Here is a 16028-nt window from a genome sequence, read left to right as displayed (position 1 = left end):
CCCAAACCAATCAATTAATTATTAATGTTATCACTTGTTTATATCAAGAAAAATTTCAACGTGTCCTCATGCTCTAGAATCTAAGCATCCAACAAAGAATAACTTAGAAGCCTATCTCACTAGACCGCAGTCATCACATGAAATCCCACTCCCCCTAACCATATGCCAAGGCCTTAGGATAAAACATACATCAAAATAACATCATAGTCACATCATGAAGGCTCACAACTGACATAAAATCAGTCACAAGATCTCTAAGAACATATTGACATTAAGGACACATATAGCCACATACAAGGCAAGATCCTACACCAAAGAAAATAAATCAATGAACCAAAGTATGAACATGATTCAAGGTATAATCCAACAAATCTGAACCCTCAATAATGAGGCATTATACATCCCATTGGAGATCTGATAACATTCCTCAACAATGAGGACTCCTTCCTCTTGCTGGAGAACACAAGTATAATAAACTTAATGATAAGGCACAAAACCTCTTACTGGAGTGTAAAGTAATCATGCAAAGTTCAAATGACATCATAGAAATCCTTGAGGAATTCAATGCAATCCAAAAATACCTTTGGAAAATGCACAAAAATTGAAAAACCAATCATACCAATCAAAACTATCAATTCCTACACCCTTGGAGAATATTAGTGCATCTGGGAGCTAGATTAGCACCCCCATTACATCTTTTAGCATTCCTAGTCTTAACATTAGTGTTATGGGTTTGGGAAATGGCATTTTTGGTAAAAATGTGGAAAAACACAGTAAATGGAAAAAATGTGCAATAAAACTTGCCTAGTTTTGTATTGGGGCTCACATATGACCAAGGAACACTCCCAGAAGGTGCAGGAGGTTGAAATATCATGAAGGAAACAAAAAAAATGACATATTATAAACATATGGAAGGAATGTAACATCAAAATCAGGCCACATATGTGCTCAGAATGCAAAAAAAACTCATCAATACTCGCACAATAACTCAAACAAATTAATTATAGCTAAAAGGATTCCAAAACAATATTCCATAGGATAATTATAATGCCCCTATAGTCAACATGTCATCTATAGAATAGACAAAGAAGGAAACGAAACTTCAAAGACTCTCAAAAACATCTCCCGAAAAAATCACAGTCACTCCCAAATGCAAAAGAACACAATATCATAAGGGGAATGTAGAAAAATACACAGGAGAATCTAATAACGACTCAAGATCTTTTTAAAGCTCAACAAAATCAAAGGTAAAAGGAATACATAGATACATATATAAAACATTCATTCCTGATAGTTTACATTTCCATATTTTGCAATTAATCAAATACAAATTCCATGTTTCCTAAAATCTCTCCCCAAAACCAAATTGAATTATTTAAACATAAAATTCCATCCCACAATGAATCTTTCGACAATTGTGGAGCATGTAATCTTTTCTAGAACATAAAATGCAAAGAATAGGGTTTAAAGCTCCAACTTGGAAAATTCCAATCCAAACAAAGGAAGATTTGATGAAGAAAAATTTCAATCTAGCAATCCAAGCAAACAACCTTCAATCCAAGCTCTAGCAAATTCAAAATCCAAAATGCAATCCAAAATCTCTCGGAAGCTAACCCAACATCATACACAGAAAACTCAATAAATAAAAATTAAACTCCAAACTATTAAAATCTCTCAGCCAATCAACAAATTCGAATAAACTATATATTATACCTACTTGCATAGTATCGAGGTAAATATTATTTAATAGTATTATTTACTTACCTCTATAAAATCAACCAATCATAAAAGAGGGTAGGTAGACTTTATATTATATCTGGTTAAGCAAATAATATTAATGTAGCAATATGAATACAAATGGAATAATAATAATAAATAAATAAACTAAAGGCTTGTATAAATAAAAACTAATAAATAAATATAAAATCATATCAACAATAAAACATAAACATTAGATAATTAATAAATCAATAAATAATAAAACAATAAATTAATAAGTCAAACTCAATAACATTAATCAAGCCTCAGTAAATAATCGAAATAATTACTACGTGCTATCCTCACAAAGAAGGTCAATCCATACCCATGGTATTAATGCGTGTTATTTGGACTTATTTGGACAAAGAATATTTATGGTAAGTACACTATTAAAGATGGTTACAACTCTCTTATGGTTGCTAAAGATTTATCATCTTGGCCTTATAAGTTGTTTTGGCATACGGCTTGTCTTCCTAAAGCTAGAGCCTTTGCTTGGTTGGTAGTTCAGGACAGAGTCCTTACAGGTATGAGACTAGACAGGCTTGGTATTACTATTGTTTTCCCTTGTGTCCTTTGTAACAAAAATTTGGAATCTTTTTCACACATGTTCCTACATTGTGATTATGCTTATGAATGTTGGCAGTGGTTGTTTGAGAAGTTAAATATATCCTTTGTTATTGGTCAGGATCTCATTTCCCATTTTAGATCTTGGCCCTTTATGTTTGCCTCATCTTTTTATGCATGCCTTTGGATCATATCTCTGTCTATTGTGATTTGGAATGTTTGCCTAGAGAGAAACAACAAGATATTTAAAAAAACAAGGTCTCTCGTGTCTAAGGTTCTATTAAAAATTGAGTCTTCCATCTTTGAGGTTGCTTTGTCATTTATTTATAAGAATTTGGAAAATCTTACTTCTTTTTCGCACTGGGATAGTAGAGTTACTAGAGTTTGGAAGATGCTGTTAGTTTTACCCTCTCATGGTTCAATTTTAAAAAAAAATGATGCAATAGGTAAGAGATGCTTTGCTAGATGGAAACCTCCTCCATAGGGGCACTTTAAACTAAATTTTGATGGGGCTTCTCATGGTAACCCTGGGCTGGCTGGGGTAGGCATGGTAATTTATGATCACAATGCAAATTTTATTTGAGCTAAGTGTCATGCTATTGGTTTTAAAACTAACAATTATGTGGAATTTCATGCTTTGTCTTTTGGATTGGATATGGCAATCTCTTTGGGAATTAAGGACTTAATAATTGAAGGTGAATCTATGGTGATTATTCAATGTGTTATGAAAAAGAAATTGAATTGTTGGAATTTGCAGTATATACTTGATCCCATTTTACAAAAATTAGAATTGTTTGAATCTTTCTTGGTATACCATTGTTATAGAGAAGTTAATAAGATTGTGGATTATCTGGCAAATTTAGCCATTGATAGCAATGCTAATCAGCGAGAGGTGGGTTTTGAGGAAATTCCTTCTAGGGTATGGGAAGGTTTGCAACAATAGTTATATGATTTTCTTGAGTAATATTGATGTAAAATTTTATGATGATAATTATTCCCGCTTTCCCCTTTCATTTCAAGTATTCATGTTCATTGTCTAGGGGAGAGTTCGAGCTCATGGTATTTGATACAATAGTGTTTTTCCAAAGGTTTTTTGATACTTTCTTTTTTGGCAGGAGGGTTTTTGGTTCATGGGATTTGGCATAGGGCTTTGGAAAATTTTGTCTTCTTCCATTGGTAGTAGTTGTGGACTCTACATTTGAAAATTATCCTATGGGTATTTTTGGCAAATTGTCATATGGGCTCTATGCAAAACTGATATTATATGTGTTGTGACCACATTTTGTATGTGGTTTTGGGCGGGGTGCATAAACTGATCCATTAGATACTATAGGTTTATTTAATGAGCTGTGACTAGAGGTTTTCTTCCCAAGGTTCTTTCCTCTGGTATGCTCTTTGAATCTTGTGTAAAAAATAAAAAATATTAATAAAAAAGTTTAGTGGAATAATCCACTTTTATTGAAAAAAATAAATAAATAAATAAAATAAATTAATATCATCAATAAATCATATTAATCCAATTATTATTTAAATAATATACACATATTCACATCACCTCAAGAAACCCAACTAAAGGGCCAACATCAACATGAGAGTCTAACCACCAACTTACACCACATCATGACCATCAAGGTGAACAACTAAGCTTAGAGTATGAGAGGGAATAACATGCCATCTCCGACAACTTTTCATTGCCATAGAACATGCTCAAACTTGTGAGACTAGGTGGAGTTGATGTCTAGTACTTGCAACCCTGCATACACCACTGAATGTAATACGATACATATACAAAATGTATATATCATGATATATAGGCCAGTGAAAAGAGAATCACAACCCCATATCATGCTCGAAATGAATGATAAGGCATTGTCCCTTTCACGAAGACAGTCACACAATATCAACATCGTCTCATATGAAACCATAATCATGAAATAAGGGTTAGAACTGTCATAATATCATAATATTATAGTCCACATAGGAATATCAAGTGCATATAATCCATCCAATGTAAATTCATTCATCAAGTAATCCAAAATGTAACATCAATCATATAAGTCATCCAATACCATGAGTCATATCAAATATCAATCATCATCAATAAGCATCTAGATTTTAAATAAGATCATAAGTGTCGATCAAATATCATCAAATCATAAACCATAAGTCTAAACAATTCTATCATAGTATAAATCATAATGTGAGTCTATGAGGGACATTACATCCCCCCCCTTTTCCTAGGCTTACTCCTAGAAGCCTAGGAACAAATAGGGGTAAATATCTCTCATCCACACAACATCCTCCCATGTCGCTAAAGTATCATCACTCGAGTCCCATTGGACCCTTACCTGCCCTATGTCCCAACCCCTAAGGGTTAGCCCTCGACATTGAAGAATGTGCATGATCTCCAAAGAAAGCTACCCATCCTCGACCTGCAATGAATGCCAATCCAACACATGCGATACATCAAGATGATAAGGTCTCAAAAAAGATACATGAAACACATCATGGATATGGGAAAAGGTAGGCCACAAGGCAAAGTGATATGCTACAAGACCAATCCACTCCAAAATATCGAAGGTCCTACAAATCAAGGCACCAACTGAGAGCCTTTTCCATAACGGATAGGACTCTTTTGCGAATGCACTCTCAAAAACACCTTGTCTTCTACTAAAAAATGCCACTCTACTGGTTAGCTTTCATTATGTTGTCATTGATGGCAACATATTTTTGGGTTCCGGCTTCATATGGTGTACTAATAGGCACTTCATAGACTCTACATTGGCACTAACATTGACACCGATAGGATAGAAGATTTCTTTGTTCACCGGCAATGCAGACCGACATGGTATGGTAAAGGATATCGGTATTGGAGGCTGACACATCATGGATCCGACATCGGCAACTTGTTTTAATGCTTATTCATTTATGTTATAAGGCTGACATGTAATATGTAATTGTATATATCCTTGTATGCCGACATAAGGCATAAATTTGTATAGGATCTATAGGGGAGATTTATTAAAACATTTTCTAATAGAAAGGAGGATAAGAGAATAGGGATAGACATTTGGAATGGATATATGGATGTAATGTAATGCAAAATATATCAAAGAGACTATGTATGTAAGGAATTAATTTTAAGGGTTATTTCAATACTGAGGTTTAGGGTTTTAACCAGAATAGGTAGAGCTTAAACCGGAACTGTATTATAGCATAAGAGATGCTATACTAAGAAGTTCATTATTCTACAGATTGTTGTCTAGATTGTTATGTAGTCAGTGCGGCTCCTTTTGTGATAAGCAGTGTACTCTAGGCTGTAAGCCTTCCTACAAGTGCAGGCCCATCATATATTGTAATATCTCTTCATATGGCCATTGAATTGATATTGTGGGTCACAAATCCCACTATAGTTTTTCCTCATTGAGGTTTTCCACATATAAATCTATGTGTTCTAGTTCTCATTTATGTGTTTGTCTTATTGGTCACATTACTTCTTTCAATTTTGTTTATACTGGTATACCGATTGGTGTATGTATGTTCTATTAAGGCTATAATCTTCTATTCTGGTATAACACTGATTCAGCCCCCCTCTCAGTGTTATTAGTTTCCAACGATTGGTATCAGAGCCTTGTGCCTCAGAGGAAGTTTAACACCTTGAGGAAGATCCTAAAAATGGAATCATTGAATATGGCTTTGGAGAAGTAGCTTGAGATGACACTTGAAGATTATGATGTTGAAAGATTGAAGAACTTAAAGCTACAAGATCAGCTGAATTTTGCTAAAGAATTTATTCTTGTCCTACAAGAAATACTATCATCAGTTCAAGCTAGGAGGAAGGAACTTTTGCAAAATCAGGATGATGAAGATGCACTTACGGAACAATGTCAGAAATTGAGTTAGGAGAACATGGTTATAAAGAATGAAATGCAAACTATGAATATGAGGTTGTCTAAGGATATTGAGGACAGAAAGAAAAAGGAAGAAAATATTGATGTATCCCTGAAGAACAAATTTCAAGAATGTGGTAGGTTGACTCATGAAATTGAGATATTAAGGTCTAATTTGGTACAATCTCAGAGAAATGAGCAAGAGATTGAGAGACAAATGTTAGTATAAAGAGATGAATTAACTGCTACAAGTGAGTACAAAGAAAAATTCAAGATCAACTTAGCACAACTTGATAAGTTACTGAAGAGATAGAAGTAGATTGGAGATTCCAGTGGACTTGGATTTGAGCAAGGACAAAGTTCTAGTACTGCTAATGAAGATCAAAACCATAAGGCACCGATAAGGCAATTCAATGCTTATAAATTCAATGGTAGATGTTTTGTTTGTAATAAATTTGGTCACATGGCTAGGTAGTGTAGAAACAAAGAAAATTAGAACCCTGATTCTGCTCCTGGTAAATGTTCTAAATCCAATAAAATTGGTCATAAGACAAAATAATGTAGAATGAATGTAAAATGCTATGCCTGTGGAAAATTTGGACATATGGCTAATCAGTGTAGGTCAAGCAATTTCACCAGTTTTAGCAAGGCAATTCAAAAGAACAATGTTCCATGTTATGCATGCAATGAAGTTGGACATATTACTGAATTCTACAAAAGTAGAAATCCACCGATTGGCAATGGAGGATCAAATTATAAAGGAAAGGAGAAGGTAAATCAAATCTGGAAGGATCATACTCAGAGATGGGTTAGAAATACTAAAGAGAAATCATCAAATGGGAATGTCCTGATTACCTATCTGGCAGAAAAGGATGCTCCTGTACTGATAGTGAGCTCATCCGGTAACTAAGGCAGATGCCTTAGGGGTAGGCAAATTTCATGAAAGATGATGAACATGCCCTTGGAGGAGATTCTAGAATATGTTCCAGATATTGGAGAGGATTATCCGACATTGATATATTCAAATTGAGATCTGATATCATTTACCGACAGTCATTTATGTCACCAAAAAATTAGGGTTTTCTCGATGGATAAAAGGTTGATTACACTTCATTATTATTCACCCAGCATTCAAAGCAATTTCAGAGCAATTTAGAGAGACTTAGTGCAATCAGAAGTTATTCAGAGGTGATTAGATTTCATCTTGAATGATCACACCGACATTTGGAAGGATTTGATAAGAGGTTTTCACCGACAACATTCTAAAGGTATTTTTCTTGAATCATGGAATTAGGATCATCTTTTGCTCCTATTTTTGTTGCAAATCCAACTATAGTAGAAGTTAAGGACCGCCCCAGGCCAAATTTCAAATGGTATCCACATGTGACTACCAAGGAAGATTCAGGTGGAGTGTTTTCTCATGTCCAGGAGGGAGTGGTATATGTAGAAGATGTTAGGGCCTATATTCATTGTCATATAGAGGACTTAGGCACTTCTGAGATCGAAGGGATGTATATGAATGAACTCATGGGAGAATCTGGTAAAATCAAATTGGCATATAAACACATCGAAGATCTAGGGTTCACTGATATTCTGAATATTTTGGAGTTCAAGGATGAGATTGTCAGATATGCACTAAGCAGAGTACATGGGGAATTCATATGGCTGGACCGACCCTACAAAATCACTAAGGAAGCCATTAGGGCAATTAGTAGTTTGTCATCAATAGGGTAACATCCGAATAAGAAAGTATCAAATGACTTCATAAGGAAGATTACTTGCACCACATCAGAAAGAAGATCAATGAAGATGAGCACTATCACCGACACCGACATCAAATTTGGAAGCATGATCATAGGCTACAAGGTAACTCAGTCTAACCGACTGAATTTAGTTTCCAGATCATGTATTTTGGCCACTTATAGAATGATGAGAGAAAATATCAAGTTAGATCTTTGTGATTGGATGCTTGAGGAGTTATTGATCAATTTAGGGAAGATTAGAGGTGACAAGAAGGGAACCTTCTAATATGGAAATATGTTAATATGCTTAATGTTATACTTTTTTAATGATACCCTTAGTTCTGGAAGGAAGCAATGGGCTTTTGACATCCTAGTAGGAAGACAACTTAAGAAATCAATTGCTGCATTGGGAAGTCTTAGAGATGATAAGGTATGGGGTTACTTCAAGGATTTTCATAAATCTATGAGGTCTAAAATAAGGATACCTGAGCAAATAGTAGAGAAATACTCTACCGACATTTGTTTCATGGTTAAGAAGGATGTGACTCTTATGGATGCAGTGAAGCCCTGGAATATTTGGATAGAGGAAATGGGATATGATGTGGATGCATTAATTCTGGATGCATATGCGAAAATCCTACTTGATGCAGACATAGATGAACTAGAAAAACCTTGTGGAATACCACAACAAAAGACTTTTGAGGTTGAAACTGAGTTCAACCGGAAGAAGAGGAAAAAACAAGAAGGTAAGGCAAGCAAGTTTGTACAAGAAGTTTCTAAAGATATTAAGGCACTCATTGATGTTGTCCTAGAGAAAGGGAGAAAGAGGAAGGATCTGGTAGTTCACATTGAACCTGTGACTGTAGATTCTGAGACTAATGATGAGACGCCATTAGCTTCCAAAAGGGTTGTGAGGAAGAAACTGGAAGAATCTAAAGTGGGACCAAAGAAACAACTGGTTAGGAAAGTTACCATCAAATTACTGACACAAAAGCAGGCACCACCATCAGTTGCATCTAGTACTACCAGAAGGAGGAAGAAGAGTGACACTGATTTGGCACTAGAGACTAGTAATGTAACAATTATTCCACCTAAGACTTGTGCTGAAATTGTAGATGAAATAACCAAGAATGGGATGCTGAAAAATGTCAAGTCTTATTATGATACAATTAAAGTAGATGAATAGAGAGAGGTAGAGGAATCAATTCTTCTATATTTAGACATCTATAAGAAAGCATTAATTGAAATAGAAAATAAAATACCAATAGAGCTATACAACATGTTAGATGCTAGAAGGTTATGTGCAATGCAAGAAGACAAACACATTAAGATGCAACAACTTTTAGCTATATGTGTTGCTATAACTCCAGATGAGATGGAGAAGACAATTGAGGCTACATATAGGAAAGTTTTCAACAACAAACATAGAATAACTAGCCTGATGTTAGGAAGGATGAATAAGATAATAAAGGAAACACAAAAGGGTTGGATAAAATATTTGGGAGAGCATAGAGGATTCTTTGCTTCACTGGAGACAAAGATTGATATTGTAGATACACCGATTCAAGGGAAAGGTAAAGGAATTATGGGTACTCCACCCTCAGTTTTGAAGAATATCAAAATAGTGGAAATTGAGCCACCAGTTAATACAAATGCATAGACAAATACAGAGACACTGGTTAATGTAGAGAACATTGTACAAGATACTACGTTTGAGGACACTTGTCCTTTGGATACTAATGTACAAGTTGAGGATACTACTCCTAGAGAGGAACTTACAGTTGCACAAACTACACCAAGTGGCAAAGCCACTGGTGCAAGTGAGGAGGTAATAAAGGATAAATCACCAAAGAAAATAGGGGAATCTGGTAGGGAACCAATTGCTAGCACATCATTATTGATAATTGACACTTCTCTAGTGAAAAAGAAAAACATCATAGAGATGAGTCCCACGGAACTAATGATGATGGCCGCTTAGAAACTGATGAAGGAGGGAACCACAGACAATGGGATTATAGATAATTCCATAACTATTTTGCATAGATTGGTCCTAGAATGTAATATTTATAATGAAGCAAGCCCTTTCGGCAAGCTTAAGATAATAAAAGAACACATCTCTAAAGATTTTCAATCATTACAGTAGATTTGTAACTGGATAGCACTTAAAAAAATCACTTTGGCTAAGAGAGCCACTTTTGATCAGATCATTGATAGAGAGAAGGAAAAGATTGAGGAGAAGTTAATTTTGATAGAAAATTCTTTGAAACAAGGTACTAATACATATAGGTATGTAGAAATACAGAGATTCTTATAGCAAAAGTGGATGAAAAGATAAAAGAGGTACAAGACAAAATTGCTAGTATTGCTAACTCTTTTGATGGACTAATTTCACTGACCACATCTATTGATGGACAAATTTTGACTTTGGAGAATCAAATTTCTTCTCTTGAAAAAGAAAGAGATAAGATAATTCAGAGAGCCAGAAGTCTCAAAGGTTTGGTGAGTCCAAGATTGGATTCACTTGGTGCACATAAGAGGGAATGCATGGATATGCTTGGTAAGCTCACACTGATAGAGGTTAATGAGAAAGAATCACTTGCATATTTACTTAGTTGCTTGTATCAATCTTTGGCACATTCAAAACTAGTTGGGATACTTATGTGGAGTTATTAGAGAAAGGTTACCTGAAAAACATGAAATTGGTCAAGCTCCGATAAGACATTTTTTTGAGGTATTCAGTGTACAGTTATCATTGTTTGACATTATTTTTACAATTTTTGGGCATTGATGTCAAAGGGGGGGTAGTATACATGTGATAAAGAATGAAGGGTTGCATACATTAGGGGGAGTTATAGATTTTTTGGAATTTTGGAGTAGTGGAGCATTTTGCATATTCATCTCAGGGGGAGCAGGGCAGGATGAAACTGATAGTTGAAACCATGACCATTTTTCACATGAGTGTTGCCATCAATGCTAAAGGGGGAGATTGTTGGAAATTTACACTCTATTGGTTAGGTTTCATTATGTTGTCATTGATGGCAACATTTTTTTGGGTTTTGGCTTCATATGGTGTACCGATAGGCACTTCACAGACTCTACACTGGCATTGGCAAGATAGAAGATTTCTTTGGCCACCAACAATTCAAGCTGACATGGTATGGTAAAGGATATTGGTATTGGAATTTGACACATCTTGGATCTGGTATCAACAACTTGTTTTAATGCTTATTCATTTATGCTATAAGGCTGACATGTAATATGTAATTGTATATATCCTTGTAAACGGACATAAGGCATAAATTTGTATAGGGTATATAGGGGAGATTGATTAGAAGATTTTGTAATAGAAAGAAGGATAAGAGAATAGGGATAGAAATGTGGAATGGATATATGGATGTAATGTAATGCAAAATATATTAGAGAGACTATGTATGTGAGGAATTCATTGTAAGGGTTATTCTGGTACCGAGGTTTAGGGTTTTAACCAAAACAGACAAAGATTAAACCAAAACTCTATTCTGGCATAGGAGATGCTATACTAAGTAGTTCACTATTCTCTGGATTGTTGTCTCAATTGTTATGTAGTCAGTAAGGCTCCTTTTGTGATGAGCAGTGTGCTCTAGGCTGTAAGCCTTCCTACAAGTGTAGGCCCATCATATATTGTAATATCTCATCATATGGCCAATGAATTGATATTGTGGGTCACAAATCCCACTGTGGTTTTTCCTCATTGAGGTTTTCCACATATAAATCTATGTGTTATGGTTCTCATTTATGTTTTTGTCTTATTGGTCACATTACTTCTTTCAATTTTATTTATATCGATTGGTGTATGTATGTTTTGTTAAGGCTAAAATATTCTATTCTGGTATAACATCAAGATTCACCCCCCCATCTTAGTGTTATTAGTTTCCAACAAGGAGTACTCTATCCTCCCAATGATCCCAACTTAAGGGTGTCTGACATGGTCTACCATATAGTGTCTGGAAAGGAGACATGCAAATTAAACTATGATATCCTTTGTTATAAGAAAAATCCACAAAATGAATATAATCCTCCCATCTAGACTGCTCATCCATGACATACATTCACAAAATGTCCTCCAAGACCTCATTAACCCTCTCTATTTGACCGTCTCTCTTGGGATGATATGTCGAATAGAAGTTTGACTGTGCACCCAATTCATGTTGAAGGGAAGTCCATAATGCTAAAGTGAACACTAGATCATGATCTGATATAATTCATTGAGGAATACCATGCAACCTCACTATCTGCTCCATGAAAATTTGAGCTATTGTCATTGTTGCATATGAAGATCTGATCAGAAAGAAATGTGCCACCTTGTTCAACCTATCAATGGTGACCATAATGGCATCATGATGATGTGAACACATAGGAAAACCAATGATAAAATCCATAGATATAATGTCCCATTTCCACTCTAGAACTGGGTTTGACTACAACAAATCTACTGGATCCTAGTGCTCTACCTTCACCTACTGACACTCTAATAAACACAACACATGATCTTCTATATCTCTCCTCATTCTTTCCAATTGATACAGCTGTTGAAAATCCACTTGCATCTTCTTGACACATAGATGTGTCAAGTAAGGTGCACAATGGGCCTCTAATAGAATCAATTCTTGTAGACCATCTGAAGGTGGAACATATATGGGTCCCAAATTTTGAATAAGTTTGAAGGAATCCAAAGAGTAACCCACATATGTGCCATCTAAAGCTCTCCCTAATGCAATCTCTTCTCTAACTTCCTGATACCAACTATCTGAAGGAAGGGCACAAAGTATCCTACTCTTCAAATCTATACTAAGAGTCATCTTTGAAACCTCATGCCTCCCACAACTCAAGGGATTTTCTACCACATTCTCCTTACCCTAAATGTATCTCACCTCAAAATCATACTCACACAAGATCTCCATCCAACGTTGCTACCTAGCATTCAATTTTGGTTATGTGAAAATGTACTACAAAATATGGTGATCATTGTGCCAATCAAACTAAAGCACAAGAAGGAAATGCATCCAATGAACCAAAGCATGAACCACAACCACTAGATTTGAATCATGAGTAGGGTAATTTAACTCATGATCTTTGAGCTTATGTTACTTGTATGCTATCACTCTACCATCCTACATAAGAACTATTCCAAGACCTTCCAAGGATGCATCTGTGCTCACCACAAAATCATGCAAAGGATCTAGAATTGCTAGAATAGGTGCACTAGTCAGATGCTCCCTAAGGATCCAAAAAGCCATCTCACACTGATCTGACCATACAAAATTATTCCCTTTCCTCTCAAGAGAAGTGATAGGGTGAGCAATCCTCAAGAAATCCTAAATAAATCTATGATAATAACTTGCAAGTCCCATGAAGCTACGAACCTTGCCCACATTAGTGGGTGTTGGCCAGTCCACTATAGTATGAATCTTAGAGGGATCCACTATGATACCCTCTCTTGATTTGACATGGCCAAGATATCTCACCTCAGTCTAGAAGAAATCTCACTTTGCCACATTGGCATATAACTGTTTATCTCAAAGACACTCCAAAACCTAGCTCATGTTCTCATCATCATCTTGTACTGATCTCAAGAAAAAAAAAATATCATCTAAGAATACAAGCACAAACCTATCAAGATACATCCTAAAAACTCCATTCATCAAGCTCATAAAAATAGATGGGGCATTAGTGAGACCAAAAGGTACCACTATGGACTTAGAGTATCCATATCTAGTGTAAAATGTTGTATGATGAATATCTGTCCCATGAATCCTTAGTTGGTGATACTTGAACTTAAGATCTATCTTGGAGAAGATATTTGCATCTTTAATATAATTAAATAAGTCATCAATCCTCAACAAAGGATTTTGGTTCTTTACCGTCACCTTATTAAGCCATCTATAATCAATACATAACCTAAGAGATCCATCTTTCTTCCTCACAAACAATACCAGCACACCCCATAGAGAGACACTGTGGTGAATGAATCCCTTAGTCAATAACTCCTCCAACTATAATCTCAACTTGCTTAACTCTTGAGTAATCATTTGGTAAGGAGCCTTAGATATAGGCTCTACTCCTGGAACCAAACCTATCTAGGAAATCAATGTTGTGCTTCAATGACATACTTGGAATATCACTAGGGAAAACTTCTGAAAACTCTTGAAGGATGGGATGTTGACAAAGGAGATCATCATGATTCCCTCCATCCAAATCATCCACTCTCACTACAAACAACTGCCAACCCTACCATACACACCGCTTCAACTGCATGGTGGAAATCATTCAAAGAGAAATGGGTCATTGCACACCCACTATCTCCACACTCTTCCCACTATTATCAAAATACTACACCCTCTTGCCATGAAAATCAAAACCATCCTGATGAAACTCAATCCAATCCATGCCTAGCATAACTCTATAAGAACCCAAAGAAAGAACATAAAGATCCACTAAGGTGGTATAGACTCTCAAATCCAACTCTCAACCATACATAATGGAATCAACTGCCACCTTGGACCTCATGGAATTTCTTCTTCTCTATGACACTAAATTCTAGTTTGATCCTTTTGTCCACAAAATAGACCTAACTGAGTATGAATGGCTAAAGACCCTAGGTCTTCTATTTTGCAATCAATATAATCAGAAATTCCTTCTTCGACTATGACTCCAGCTAGAACTTATGACAAAGCATTATACTTGGACATCCTCTAAATGAAAATTTCTAACTCAATGGATGTACTTGAACTGGTATGAGATGCGGAAGCCATTGAAGAGTATTTCAAGAACACAAAAAATACCTTTCAAACGTGAATTTAGGGCTTCCTGATTCTGCTTCACTTCGCTCTCTGTCGAATGCCAAATCACCGCTTTGAGTTCTCCACTACCACTTGCAAACTAGGTTTGAATCTCTTTCAAGGTTATCCAATTTCTTGAAATCTAAGCTCAAATCACCTTTTCTTCACTCTGCACTTCAAAACTTTTCTTCGCTCAAAAATAGATAGTGAGAAATGATTTGAAAATTGCATTTATACATGTCTCTCACCTACCATCATTAATGCTCCTCTATTAGGGCATAAACCCTAATTTTCCTTTTTACCAAGTGATAGGTATAACATATCGGTTAAGGTCTTTTACCAGTGTCAACCAGGGGTTTGAAAACATTTCGCCGTTTGCTCCCCCTAAGCCTTTGAGGCTTAGTTTGCTGGTTCCAATATTTCCACACTAGGTGCAGAAACTAGTTCCTCTTTTGACAATATTGGTTTCTTCTTCCATGTTTTCTTCATGTCTCTTTGAAATTTTTCAACATCTATTTCTCCTTCCTAAGTGACTGGTATATCATTAGATATACTTTTTCTGCTTCTGTAGAATCTTGCAATATGACCCAGTTTGTTGTAGTGATAGCAAACAAGAGCAGGTGCTCTCCAAGGTCCATTGTACATGTTTCCATTCTTCCTTCTGCATGTTGCAGCAATGTGACCATGACCATGACAGATCATACAACTTTCTCTCCATCCGATTGATGCTTGATGACCACCGCTTCTTGACTAATGACTGAAGACATTAAATCAGTTATGGTTTTGGTTCATAAAAGGTTAAGGACCAGTTCCTTGGGTCCTCTGAGGATATCTTCTAGTGTTATCCATTATAGACCTGCATTCAAATGCTCTATGCCTAAACTTGTTGCATGCATAACAATGACCATTTAACTTATTGGATCTAGGTACATTGTTGATAAAATAAGGAAAATTATTGTAGGCTTTGCTCCTACATACATTGGCAGTGTGTCCTTCTTTAAGACAGTTAAAGAAAATAGGTTTGAATTTTTGCTTACCTTTTCCTTTGAGTGTCGGTTGCTTCTTTGATGCTTCAGCATTTGTTCTTGAGGATTCTCCTTCCTCATGTCCAAAAAAACCAAGACCATTAGTATTCTTTGCTGGTCTCAATGACTCAAGCTTTTTCTCTAGCTTGACTGTACTTTTTCCAAACTTAGCAAGTATTTCCTTTGACTCAAAGAGTTCTTTGGAAATAGCAGTGTTTGTCTCCATAAGAC

This window comes from Cryptomeria japonica, chromosome 7 (assembly GCF_030272615.1).
Source record: "Cryptomeria japonica chromosome 7, Sugi_1.0, whole genome shotgun sequence".
Classification (NCBI taxonomy): Eukaryota; Viridiplantae; Streptophyta; class Pinopsida; order Cupressales; family Cupressaceae; genus Cryptomeria; species Cryptomeria japonica.
This window is presented reverse-complemented; position numbering follows the sequence as displayed.